Here is a 13,386-nt window from a genome sequence, read left to right as displayed (position 1 = left end):
GAACCAGTAGCGAATAACCTCTAATGATTGGAAGACGCAAGTGAGATCTGCTAAGGAGTTGTACTCTGAGCCTCCCCGGGGCAGTTTGCTTTTGGTACAAACAGGAGGCTCCATTCATCAGAATTTTATGAGTCTTATAGAAACAGAAGAACCTCTTGTAGGCAGGAGGCCATCACACCCAGGGCTTTATAGAAGAACAACGTTGTGAGAGTTGACTAAAACCTACAGTGGACCAATGTTTGAAAAACACCCCAAACCAAGTAGCCAACATGCTTTCAGTGATGGAGAGGTGAGAGATAACCTGCTTATGCTCCACAAGCCAGATGGAACAGACCCAGGACATGCTGCAAAATTCAATGCCATCTTGGAGAAAACAGCACTCGCTAATCAGTCACCTAACTATAGATAAACCTGAACTGCCGCAAACAACCCAAATGGGAGCCCCTGTACCGAGGGTGAAGAAGTGGTGGCATAAAACAACACAACACAACAGGTCAAGGAAGGTAGTCTACTTAAGATCAATAGCACCCATAACTCCGTCATACACAGATCACTACCAGGCCAATGCAGCTCAGGTTGTTCTGTGCCTGTGTTGGTGCCACAAGAGCAGTAGTGGATCAGAGGACTCCTTTGTGTTCCCATAATTGGTTAGAGGAAAAAAAATATATATTGAACAAGCATTTGCAATGCAATAGGTCTCGCATTTACGTGAGTTTGAGCTAATGGCATTGTAAATGACAATGCCTTTTATTTATGTTTTGGTTTTTAAACCTAAATAACACCTTAGCTGCTATGGAACGTCCAGCTCCAGTGCTGAACGTTCCATTGCGCAGGTGCAGTTGGAACGTCCAATGGCCGACGGCAGCACTACGGAGGTAGTGGTGCCGTCGGCCATTGAGCCGGCGCAGCACTTCTGAGGTTAAAAGGCATTGTTATTTACAATGCTAATAGCTTAAACTCTCGCAAATGCAAGACATTTTACATTCAAACTGCTTGAAGGCATCACAGAGTTGCCCTTTTGTCTCCCATGGCCCCTGAAGAGCTCCCGTTTGCTACGAGTAAAATAAACAAGCTGGTGGTCACAACTGTGCGCACGAGACCCTCTTGCAGTAAGAGAAACTCATTAAAGAAAATAGTGCTTACAGACTAAAGAAGGCATTCAGTGTAACAACTGAAGTAAAAGGGCCACTCCTCATGGGAGGTTGCAAATAAAGACAGGGTGGTACTAATGAGGGACTAACAAGCCTAATAGCGAATCAGAAGCCAGCTTTTGCAAAGGACAATGACACAAGCCAATGACAAAATGGGTGGAGAGAGGGTGGGGCTTCAAGTACATAGTCTAATACAGCATGGCTCGCTGAGCAGCGCATTCGCTGCCCAGGCTTGACTTAAAAAGGACGCAAGCATATTTATCTATTTGTGTACAAAAACGCTAAATCTATTTGCGCACTGCATACGTCTCTAAAGTTGTTGAATTTCCCAGTCTACTAGGGGAGAAAGTTGACAAACCTTTTTTATATAGAAAGATATTAGGCCCTAAACTGCTCATTTTTGTATCTAAATATACATGTGCCTGGTTTATGCCGAATTCCATGGACGGAAAGCGCTGCCTGCTCACAGATTCCGTAGCATGGGGCAAGATGGTTCTTGCCAGGAAGTTAATAAAACCCGTGGGAAGAGCTATGCCCCAGGGTACTACCTCCAGGGGGTGCTAGGTAATGTGAGCGATGGATGCTGTGTGTCAGAGAACATTCGTTGTTGTGCATCATCTGTGTCATATGTCTTGCACATCACGTGTCATGCAAAGTTGCCGGGGCGCTGGGTGATGCTAAGAACGGTGGTACTTGGTAAAGTCCAAAAGGGCCAAAGGCTGATGCCAAGATACTCCCTGGAGTGATAGGAGCGCTATAGAGCGCTATAGAAATGTGCTTTACATTACATTACATTACATGTGCCCTGGCTGACAACAGGCTCGATGGTACATCCAATGTATTCTGGCACACACAGTATTTCCCGTTAGAAATTCAGGGTAACTAGTACCAGAACATAGAGATTGTTGAGTGTGGAAGAACAGTGCAGGAGACCCTCAAGGAAGTGAGTTTTGAAAGTTTATTTCTCACATTAGCAGGAGCCCTCTAGCCGCAGGTCCGCTCTCCATTGAAATCCCAAATGTATCTGGAAACACGGTTGCAGATACCATGGGGGAAGGAATGCGGCCATGAACTCAAAGTGAGTCATTACATAACAAAAGTGATCACACTCGTCATGTGCAATATCATCACTTGCGTGATCACACAAAGAATTATATGGAAGAGGACACACCACCGAGATAAAGCCATTCAAATGTATGAGGGTACTCAAATCGGATGTAGGAGAACTAGAAACCAATAGAGGCATTTCCTAATGTATTTGAGTGATTTTTTTAATTGATTTTTAGCTAGGCAGTGAGATATTTGCAGGTTGAGCCCATGTTTAAAATTTACCTGTTTTTCACAAACTCTGGTGTTTGCACCCCAGCAAACCACAATACATACAAGTGCCATGAACACTGACCAGCACACGCACACTTTTTACAGGCTCATACATTTCTACACATCACATTTAATTTGTACAACACAAAAAAAGACGTCCAAAGGTTGACACACGCATACACCTGCACTGGTTCCCATATCCGCAGGCCAACAACATTCAGAAACTCATGCAAGTTCACCGACTTATTTGTAAGGAACCACAAACAGAAACAGTACACATACAGGCACCCATGAACAGAGGCAGAGAAGAACGCAGGCAGGTGACACAGATAACAAGCCGTGAGCGTGCACATCCCGAAACCGGAAGTTCAGGAGCGTCACGCCAGTCGTGGGGCGGGACTTCCGTTTTCTGCGAGAAGCCCGCGCCCACGGAGTGGATGGCCCAGAGGAGCAATGGTGACGCGGGGCTCCCATGTCTGAGGGAGAGCCCCGCGGTGGCAGCAGAAGTCAGGAGTGCGGCTGATGCGGTAAGTGGGGCTTAGTTGTGGGAGGGAGGGGGCGTAGGTGTGTGTGTGTGTATGTATGTATGTGTGTGTGTCTGTGTGTGTGCGTCTGTGTGTGTGCGTGTGCGTGCGTGCGTGGGGAAGCGGCAGCGGTGTGTGTATGTGTGTGTGTGTGTGCGTGCGTCTGTGTGTGTGTGTGTGCGTGCGTCTGTATGTGTGTGTATGCGCGTGCCTTCGGCCGGCCTAAGTAATGCTGTGTGTGTGTGCGCGCGCGTAAGCGCGTCCACAGACCCTAATCGGCTTGTGCGGCCGGCTGGCGACAGAGCTTTCGCGCTGCAATGCCAGCCGAGACCTAAAAATGGCCTACAAAAAGTTGACACTTGTGACATAAAAGGCTAAGCCTGACCACATGCTCACAACCAAAATATGATCTGTGCACATCTCCCACTGCTGGTGTCTATCACATGAAGAACACCTGCAGTTCCAGCAACAGTGGCTGGCTGATTAGATGTCAGCCTGGAGTGAACCGACATTCAGTGTATTATAGGATATCTCACATCACCATGGATTCAGAGACACTGCAAATATTAGTGTTATTCCTTATCAGCATGGAACTGGACAGCTTTCACAAACACCTGCATTTGAATTTGGTTCACTCCTTTCACGTGCCACTTCACAGCAGTTCCTGGTTGGCCCTAAAGCAGCTATCACAACTTCAGCATAGAAGATGGCTCATACATGTGCTTGAAATCAGGCACATATATCTAGGACAGAAGACTTTTGTTGCTGTGTCATGTGAAGAAGGAAGATCCTACCATGAGGAAAGAGGATCAAACTAACTCGAGGACATTGCGGACCAGCTCCTTCAAGCTTTCCTTAAGGATTGAGTGCTGCATCTGGCCAGCACCCACGACAAAATGAACCCTAGTGGAGGTTGCATCTTTGCCCCTCTTTCACAGTAGCCCCTGAAAAAGAGTTGCCTCCCCCTTTCTGCTGAGGGTGCAATTGCGGAGTTAAGTGCTAAAAATACTTCCAGGGCAAACCTCTCCCCTCATGAGGTGCTCTTCCTCAGCTGTAGCCCTGTTTATCACTCTCTGTAGCTGCGTACTCCTATTGACTATCCTAATTTTTGACACAGCAGAAAAATCTTCAAATATAAAGGTCATATAACGCACAGATACCTAGAGCCTCAGGATCCCACAAATGGCCTGCCGGCATCCCACTGTTGTGCCGCCTACCCCATGACTTGACTGACTTAGTTGCATAAATTCCTCATGCTTAAACGCAAGCATCAACAGAATCCAGCCCAACTGTTTGGGGTTCATACAAGCCTGCATCTTTCACCATAGTGATCACTCTTCAGAAAAGAAAAAAAAACAATTTAAGACTTAACTTTAAAAATTCACAATACGTTTCTGGTCTGCTTGCAGCAAACATCCAGCACATATCTGGATTATGAACACAAACATCAAGGCCTCCCCCACCTGCTTTAGAAATAAGAAGGCCAGAAGTAAGGTCTTTTCAAGAATTGCACCAGACAGATGTTGCAAATTGTGTTATCTGAGTTTCAGTATAATATTAGCTATATATACGAATCCTTATGCAAGTTGTTGGAACAGGAATTTCCCCAAATGATAAATGGGTAAGTACCCCTGAGTTTTTGTTAGCCCAATAAATATGCTAATCTCAACAGTGGGTTGAGTCCTAGGCCTTTCCGTGACAAAGCCAAGGCCCATAACTCGTTTAATCCGATCCGTCTCCAAACGTTCTCAACTGCTGCGTGTAACTAAAATGCTATCTTTTTGGGAAACTCCTCATCACAGGTTTACCAACCGGAAATGGATAACACTCCGAATCAAAGTTGCAGATATGCCATGCCACTTGCTATCCAAATCTCTGTGTCTCGCACTAACTGCCGTTTCTTTTTCACAGTACATTGTTACTGAATCCTGAACCACTGGCGCTGCACTATCCAGGGTAAAACCTGTAATGTGTTCAGCGCTCCATTAAAAGCTGTTGCTAGGTTTGTGCTATGTAAGTTGCATAACTAGAGTGCCTGTCAACTCTTAAATACTTTTAACATGGAGAATAGTTCCGAATTGTAATTGCATTATATAGAGCTTACTATCCCTGAGGAGGCATCGAAGAATTTTCTGGCAAGTAGTACGCTACTCCGATACCCAAATAGAATTATTGGTTAATTAGTATAAGGAAATATGAAAATTAATTTCAGCAGTAGACAAGCAAGTCTATTATTTGGATTGAAAAAGGATAGTGGAGGGATAGAAGAGGGAAGGATTTGCATTCAAAAAGCGCTTGGTACCCCGATGAGGCACCAAGGCGCTTTTCGGCGAGTAGCACACTACTACGCAACCTAAAACAGGATAAGTGGTGAATTAGTGACTTTTTTGAGCTGTGGACAGGAGTCTGTTAGTTGGATTAAAAAGGATAGTGAAGGGGCAGTCGAGGGAAGGGTCTAGAAAGTGTTTATTTGGAGATCATAGCAGCAGGAGGGGGATTCAGATGAGGGGAGGAGGAAGAGTCAGAGGGAAGGGTTTAGAGAGGCTTGTTTGGGAGAACTGAATATAAAAGAGGTTTGAGATGATGCAAGGAGTGGTAGAGGAGAAGAGAGTCTAGAAAGAGTTATTTTGGGGATCATAGTAGTGGAATGGAGTTTGGGATGACTCCGAGAGTGGAGGTAGAGGATATATTGAGAGACGTACGAGGTGAGATATAGGATAGTGCATTGGAGATGATAAATTTGGAGTAAAGTAATAAATATAAAAATATATACGTACATGGAAGGTATATATGTATAAGTAAGGTAATATATGTAGATATGAATTTCTATTTAATAAACTCAGATTTACAAGTGTTGCTGTACGTTAAGCAAATTTGTTTCTATGAAAAAAAATCCTTCAGTACTGAAGCAATTTTAGATGGATAGTTATGATAAAAATGCACTTATTTATGCAGTGACCTATATATATTAAACAAATAATAATATAACCATAAGTAATATACACTTGTGGTGTAGCTAACTGCAGCAAGATGGCGGACGTCATCTAGTGTTGCTCTGTGCCTCAATCCACGATCCACCTGCGAGCCACCCGCAACCTAGAGATGGACTACCCCCATTGCAGCACCGGTAAAGTGCGCAGAGCCTGAGGACCCAGGGGGCTGCTTTGGGTGCCTGGAGGGTTGCTGTAGTCCACCGAGCGCTTTCGGGGTGGAGGAGGCCGCGAGGAGGGTTGGGTGCAGGACCCGGCCTAGTGGGCCTAGAAGCGGGCCCAGACGGAGATTCTCTAACTTACGGGGGCTCTTGCTGTGGGGTGAGTTATTCCTGTAGACACTTCTGGCATCATCCTACTTCGGGTGGGGGTGGGTCAGGGGACGGTTGTTCCTGTCCGGGCAAGACCGTGGGGGCCTGCGGGCCTAATGGTGGGCCACCATGACGGGGCCTTTGACCAGAGCAGATCGGTGTGGCTTGAGGGCCTGAAACCTGGGTGGCAGCGGTGAGTGCTAGTGAGCATCGGCGACTGTAGAGGGGTACTGCAAGCTGCACTGGTTGCATCCTGGAGGCGGTGGGGTTGCCCCACCCTCCTGTCTTATTTTCCTCTTCTTTGGCAAAGGGAGAGGCCTGCCTGCCTTCAGGTACAAACTTAGCTGCAGGGCCAGTGCCGGATCAGCCGACCCTGGCAACAAGGCGGTATTGGGAAGGGGACGCCTGGGAGGGTTGACTGACTGAGGCCGGAGGTACCCCCTCAGAGGAGAGCCTCACTGGGCCTCAAGGCCACCTTCGCTGCCTGGAGGGGAGGCCCGGATCGCTCGAGCCCCTCTCCTGGCCACAAGTCCTTGGCCCATCTGGAGGGGTGAGGTGGATCCGGTAGTGGAGCTTCACCTTCCCCCCTGACATTCTGCATCACCATGAGGGCCCTACATTATTGTCGATAGCACTATCCTTGCTCTACCAGATATCAGTGGTGTGCCTCGAGGGAGGCTTTGCGTGACTGTGGACTGCTCATGCCCCTTTCATCATCAGGCACCAGGCAGGTCCTTTATCTTGGTGATGGGTGGTTTTCAACCTGCCTAGCAGAGTAGCAGGAAGGGGGAGGTTTCAAAGTTGGGGACTACAACATTACTCCCACTATATGAGAATTGTTCATGGTTTGTTAGGGAAAATTCACGTTACAAAACAATTGCTTTATCCAGTACTAGATGGGGAAGCACTGGAGAGGCGATTTCTCAGATGACTAGGAGGGTGCTGAGGGCCAAGGCGGACAAAATTCTAAATAGAGGATGGCTGTCCCTCAACCAGAAGTTACCAATCTAAATACACAGAATCAAGTGGGTCAGAAAGGAAGTAATGGTCTGAAATTCCTATCCTGGAACGGAAATAGCTTGGGCAATTGTATCAAGCAAGCAGTGGTGCTACAGTACCTACAGAGACATACCCCCGACATTGTGCTACTCCAAGAAACACACCTGAAAGGCAATAGGTATAAAGTGCTGGATAGATATGGCTACAAACTTATAGCACATGCAGGCTACAAGGCAGGCTCAAGAGGGGTAGGGGTACTAGCTAGGACGCCCTCGCCCTTGCAGTGAGGAACATTTGGCAAGACCCACTGGGGAGATATGTTGCAATTTATGGGAATTGGGAGGGAAGAGTCCTGAACATAGTTTCGACTTGCATACCACCAACCTTCCATGTGGCTACTGTGCCAGCATTGGGGGCCCTACTGGTTGACCTCCTGTTGGGGATCCTGGTGCTAGGGGGTGGACATGAACGCAACTATGGAACCAGAGATGGACAGGATAGCAAAATCCAATATGGGCAGGGGAACTGAGCCACTGAAGTCATTTGTGGAGGCCATGGGACTGAATGACCTTTGGCCTTTGCATAACCCTAGGGTAAGAAAATACACTTACTACTCAGTGTAGCATGGTAGCTACTCCCACTTGGACCATATTCTGACATGTGGAGAGTGCTGGGATGTTCCGATGCACAGCACTAAAAGCTAGGGGCATATCAGAACACTCACCAGTGGAGGCGATACTGGAGGGCCCACCAAAAACGATAGTGCTACCTCCCAGAATAGGCCCCTGGGTTTTTAAAAACAAAATTCTATTAGACCAGATGAAGGAAAGGACAGACCTATTTCCAAGAAAAAGTGGTAACGGTGGACTTGCCATGCACCCTATGGGAGGCATTTAAAACTGTGATTCGTGGATATATACAAGCCCTGGTTAGAGGCCAAAGGGAAAAAAGAAAATCCAGTGGGATACCATAGAGAGGGAAATAATACAACTGGAACCACAGGCATTGGCAAGAGAGCCGTCAGATCCTCCAATTGTGCATCGCCCTTAAGCAACAAGAAATGAAGAACCTGGCATAAAACACTGTCAGGTCATTGTAGCTTGCATCACAGAGGCGCTTGTATGATGTAGGTGAAAAGGCCAATAAAATTATAGCACGGCTGGAAAAAAGAGATAGAGAGAGAAATTGGGTAACGGAAATACAGGATTTCAAGGGGATGTTGCGGTTAATGAGGAAAAAGATAGCAAAGGCCTTTGCAGATTATTATGAAGGAATATATACCTCCAGCCCCAATAGGATGGAGGGCGATTGCCAAGAATTGCTATCGGAAATGCATCTCCCAGCACTGAAAAACGGGAATAGGGATGAAATAGAGAAGATCATTACAGTTAAAGAAATTATGGGGGCCATAAGGGATCTACATACAGGGATGTTCCCGGAACTGAATGGTCTGCCGGTAGAGCTCTACAAGAATACAGCCGGCACCTGCTGAACATGTATATCGCAGCAAGGGAAAGGGGATATATGCCGAAGGACCAAAGAGAAGCCACTATAGTAATAATCCCCAAGGCGGGTAAACACCCGGAGGAGTGGAGCTCCTACAGGTCCATCTCTCTATTGAACCTAGAGGCTAAAATACTGTCTAAGGTTCGGGCAAACTGACTCGGGAGAGTGGTGGTATCCCTAGTTCATCTAGCCTAAACGGGATTCATGCCACACAGAAGTAACAGATTGAATCTAAGGCGCCTATATGGGGGAATGCACTTGACTGGCTCACGTGCAGGAGAGGATGCCATGCTATCATTGAATGGACGGATGGCATTACTTATTTGCGGCATTAGAGAGGTTTGGATTTGATCCTCAATATCAAGGATGGGTCAAGCTACTCTATACTAATCCACTGGCTAGAGTGAGAGTGAATGGCTTAACCTTTGCCCTGCATAAAGGGACAAGACAGGGATGACCACTGTCCCCTCTGCTGTTCGCTCTGGTGCTGGAGCCTCTTGCGGCATGTGTACGAGGGGATCCTGTGGTGGCAGGGAAAGAGGGCGACGGGAATTGGGAAGAACGCATGTCATTATGTGCAAATGATGTCCTATATGCCACGAGACTCCGCTCTACAATGAGCAGGTTGCTGCAGATATTCCAGCTCTTCAGCAGCTATTACGGATACCAAATTAATTGGGATAAATTCCCTCCTCTTTGGACTGACGGAGGGGGTTCAACCTCGCCGCTCCGGGAAATAAAGCTACAAACCAAAGATAAATTCTAGGCATAAACATCATGCGGAGAGAGACAGAATTCCTTGAGGACAACTTAACAACTCAGACGTTGTAGTTGTGAAGAAATGCGACGCACTAGAGGAGCCTACCAATCTGCTGATGGGAAGAGCTGTGCTCTTCAAAATGATGACACTACCTCGGTTGTTGTATGTTCTATAAACTACCCCACATAAGATACAAGACAGGTTCTTTAAAGAAGTGGATAGTGAACTACGGAAGCTCCTATGGGATGGGGGGGGGGGGGGGGCTATAGGACAGCACTAGTAAAACTCCAAAGAAGTGTGTATGAAGGAGATCTGGCAATCCCAGATATGAAGAAAATCTTATTGGGCTTTGCAGATGGTAACAATCAATGACTGGTTATACGCAGATAGAAATGAAGCCAAGATATACCGCTAGAACCCAGATGGCATATCTTAGGTGTAACGGGTAAGCAAACATGGCAAAAGTATCAAAATCTATGGCTAATGACAGCGCCAATGGTGGCCAAAAGGAACATTGCCAGGGCCTGGGGAGCAAACCTCCCACCAAAGACAGAGCAATGGAAGTCCGATCAGGACTGGTGCAGTGCAGCAGAAAAGGTTGTTTACGAGAGTAGAGGCTGCCCACGGAAACGGGAGAAAATATGGAGCCGGTGGGTGGAATATAGGAAATGTAATGGGTGGGAGGCGGGTCTGGGATAAGGGGCACGAAGAGTACAATATCAGAGAAAATATGGTGGCAAATATTGCTAAATTACATAGTATGATATAACCTACATATTGGGATATAACAGAAGAATGTACACTGGATATGTAAATTATTCTGTGATTCAATAACACTCTTGTTCATGTGATATACTGTACTGCAACTGACTAATGTATAATAAAAATAAAAATCTCTGGATTCCTTGATTTGTCTATTTCCATGGGAGCTATTTGTGATCATTATTGCAATCAGAATACGTAAAGAATTAAATATTTATAAAGCCATATGTTATTCTTTAAAAGTCGGTTTCCTCTCCTTTACCACAGTTCGTGGTAGTTTTCTCATAATTTGTAGAAAAACTATTCATTATAAGTAAAGCTTGTTTATTGTTTTACTACAATATGTTTCTTCCATGATTACATCACATTACCTTCTCACTCATGACCCAGATATGGAGATATTTGTGTTAATCTTGACTTTGAAACTAAAGCGGCCAACTTCCTCTTTGTATGAGAAAGCTGGAAATTATTAAACACGCTTACAAGCACAACTTTACTAACAGACGAAAAAATGTCATATTCCATTGGCTACCTCACATGCATGATCTCTGTGGCTGCTCATGGAGATTATGGGATATTATGCACAGATGTTGCAGTTTAGCCAGATCATATGCGCCCATCCACACTAAAACTTAAGGGTATGATAAAGCACCTTCAAGATATCCTTAGTGATACCAATATCATTCTGTATATTATAAATACCCCAGAGAGGTGAACAAAATCAAAAAACATGTGACATTGTGATAGGCTCAGCTAGACATCATCCCTGCATTATTATGCATATACTAATCCAATGTTTAGCATTGTATCTAAAACTAAGCCCTACAGCTCTGATGAAGCTGCAGTGCAACGGCAGCCAAAGATTTAATTAAACATGTTGGCTGACCAGCAAAGATAAAGGAGTCGCCATCCCAAAGTAACTACTACACAAAGATGATACAAGCTGTCAAAATGTTCTTTTTACAAAGGAAAGGAGTCCTTTACTAGTAAGCTTAAGGAATAGAAGCTTTGCATAAACGGATTATATATCTACCTTGTGTGAAGCTGTTAGCAGTCCCCTAATGTAAGAAAATTCACTATGGGTGCTCTAACTTCAATAGAGGAACCTTGGGACTCATTCTGGTATCCTTTGCTCCAATGTAACCCCACGGTATCACAATATGACCTCATGGCAATGGAGGAGGAACTCTGACCCATACTTCAATTTTTTAACATTTAAACCCAACAAATGAGAGAAATATCTGTGCAGCGTTGCAAACACTATTGGCAGGGACAAGATGGCAGGGCTCATCAAGAATTAAAAAATATATATAAATTATGGGAAATGGTGCTAGTGCAACACCGCTTCAGATGTTGCCTAGCCTGTCAGTTCATCCGAGGTGTCATTTTGCCTTAATAGTCAAATTATTGTAGGATACTGACGCAGAACTTCACCACCTATGATGGCTGGGACCTATGGTTTAGTGCCGATTCTGCCCCAAAGGGAGGAGTGAGGAGGGCGAGGGATAAGCTGTGTACTCTTTCTGGACATGACTGCATGTTGTAGTTTGCTGGTAGTTCCACTGAGAATCAAGCAGGGCAGCTGAGTTCCAAACAAATCTCTGAGCAATGAAAGTACTGAATACAATTAAATTGTATCCCAATGGATCACTGTATTGGTGAGGTGCATGAACCATCACTGTAAAAATGTAACAGGGCGGCCCTGGATTATAGTGTGCAAATCCCTTTTTCGGTGGAGAGGTGAAGATGAGTATGTGGATGAAAGCAGACCGTGAAGAAAGATGAAAGATGGGGGGGGGGGGGGGGGGGGGGGGGAGTGAGGAGAGGGAGGAAGGACAGGTGAAAGGTGGAGTCGACAGATAAAAGGGATGGTGAAAAAAGTAGAGAAACTGTGGAAAATCAGATAAATTGAAAGGAACAATGGAGGCAGGGAAGGGGGGGGGGTGAGGAGAGGGAGGAAGGACAGGTGAAAGGTGGAGTGGACAGATAAAAGGGATGGTGAAAAAAGTAGAGAAACTGTGGAAAATCAGATAAATTGAAAGGAACAATGGAGGCAGGGAAAGAGAAAAACAGAATACAGAGGGAGGGGAATGGAATTAAACTGAGGAGAGGAGCAAGAAAAGTAAATGAAGTAGAGAAAAGAAATAGGAAAAAGCAGTGGGGACGTGCATGAAAATACAAAGGAGGGACTGGGGGAGCACGAAAAGAGAGAAGGAAAAGCAAGGAAGAGTGGATTTCTCTGCTGGTTAAAGCCAACGCTAATAAAAAAGGAAGGGAAACTGGAGTGACATCAGATGTGTGGGATTCCCATGGCTCTCTCTCCAAAAGCCTACGTCTTCTGTCTAACAGAGGGACTCGCTAGTGGTGAATTGTCCGCTAAGTAGGTGGGTTTATACTGTCTGACTACACACTTGAGACTACAGCAAAATGTAAGGGTAGGATTTACTTTCTAATGCAAATCAGAATTTGTCTTGGAAAGCATCCCAAAGTAATGTAAAATTCCGCTATGCACTACTTTGCATCAAGGGGATGTTCCGTGTGAAGTAACTGGACATGCTCAGGCAACCACAAACGTGGTTTGACGCAAACTAATATCTACTAATATTGCCACTGATATGCGCTAAAACCTTACACCTCCTCGAGACAGGCGTAACCAGAAGAAATGTTTTCATTTCTCCTTATATTAGTATTAAACCATGGTATTTTGTACAGTAGTGTCGCCTTTCAGTTCAAACCCTACGCTTTAGTTAAGAGAATGCACACAACCTTTCACTTCGGCGCAAGGGTGTGCACAATGGCTCATGACAGCCCAAACTGTGCCCGCACAAGGGGAGAGAAATGAAAATGCACCATTATCTTAAAAGATATGGTACATGTTTTTCCTCTGTCCTTTTAACGAAAGGAAGTACAGCAAATTTGGTTGCTGTGGTGTCTTGCGTCAAATCTTAGTAAATGTGGGCCAGACGAAATATCTCAACAGGAATTCTTGCTTGCGTTTCCAACTTTCAATATAAGTATTTCTGTAAAAATCACTCGTCTCCACTGAAATGAAATTCTAGTAGA

The 13,386-nt window shown here is 45.3% G+C and overlaps 1 protein-coding gene across 2 annotated transcripts in view; it reads right to left on the bottom strand.

Annotated features, from left to right (window-relative positions):
- RPP14 (ribonuclease P/MRP subunit p14) overlaps positions 1–13,386 on the bottom strand; it is a 117,412-nt gene that overhangs the window by 103,555 nt on the left and 471 nt on the right. The window lies entirely within an intron of this gene.

This window comes from Lissotriton vulgaris, chromosome 9, assembly GCF_964263255.1.
Source record: "Lissotriton vulgaris chromosome 9, aLisVul1.2, whole genome shotgun sequence".
NCBI lineage: Eukaryota > Metazoa > Chordata > Amphibia > Caudata > Salamandridae > Lissotriton > Lissotriton vulgaris.
The sequence above is the reverse complement of the archived record's forward strand: the minus strand, read 5'-3'. Positions and strand labels throughout refer to the sequence as shown.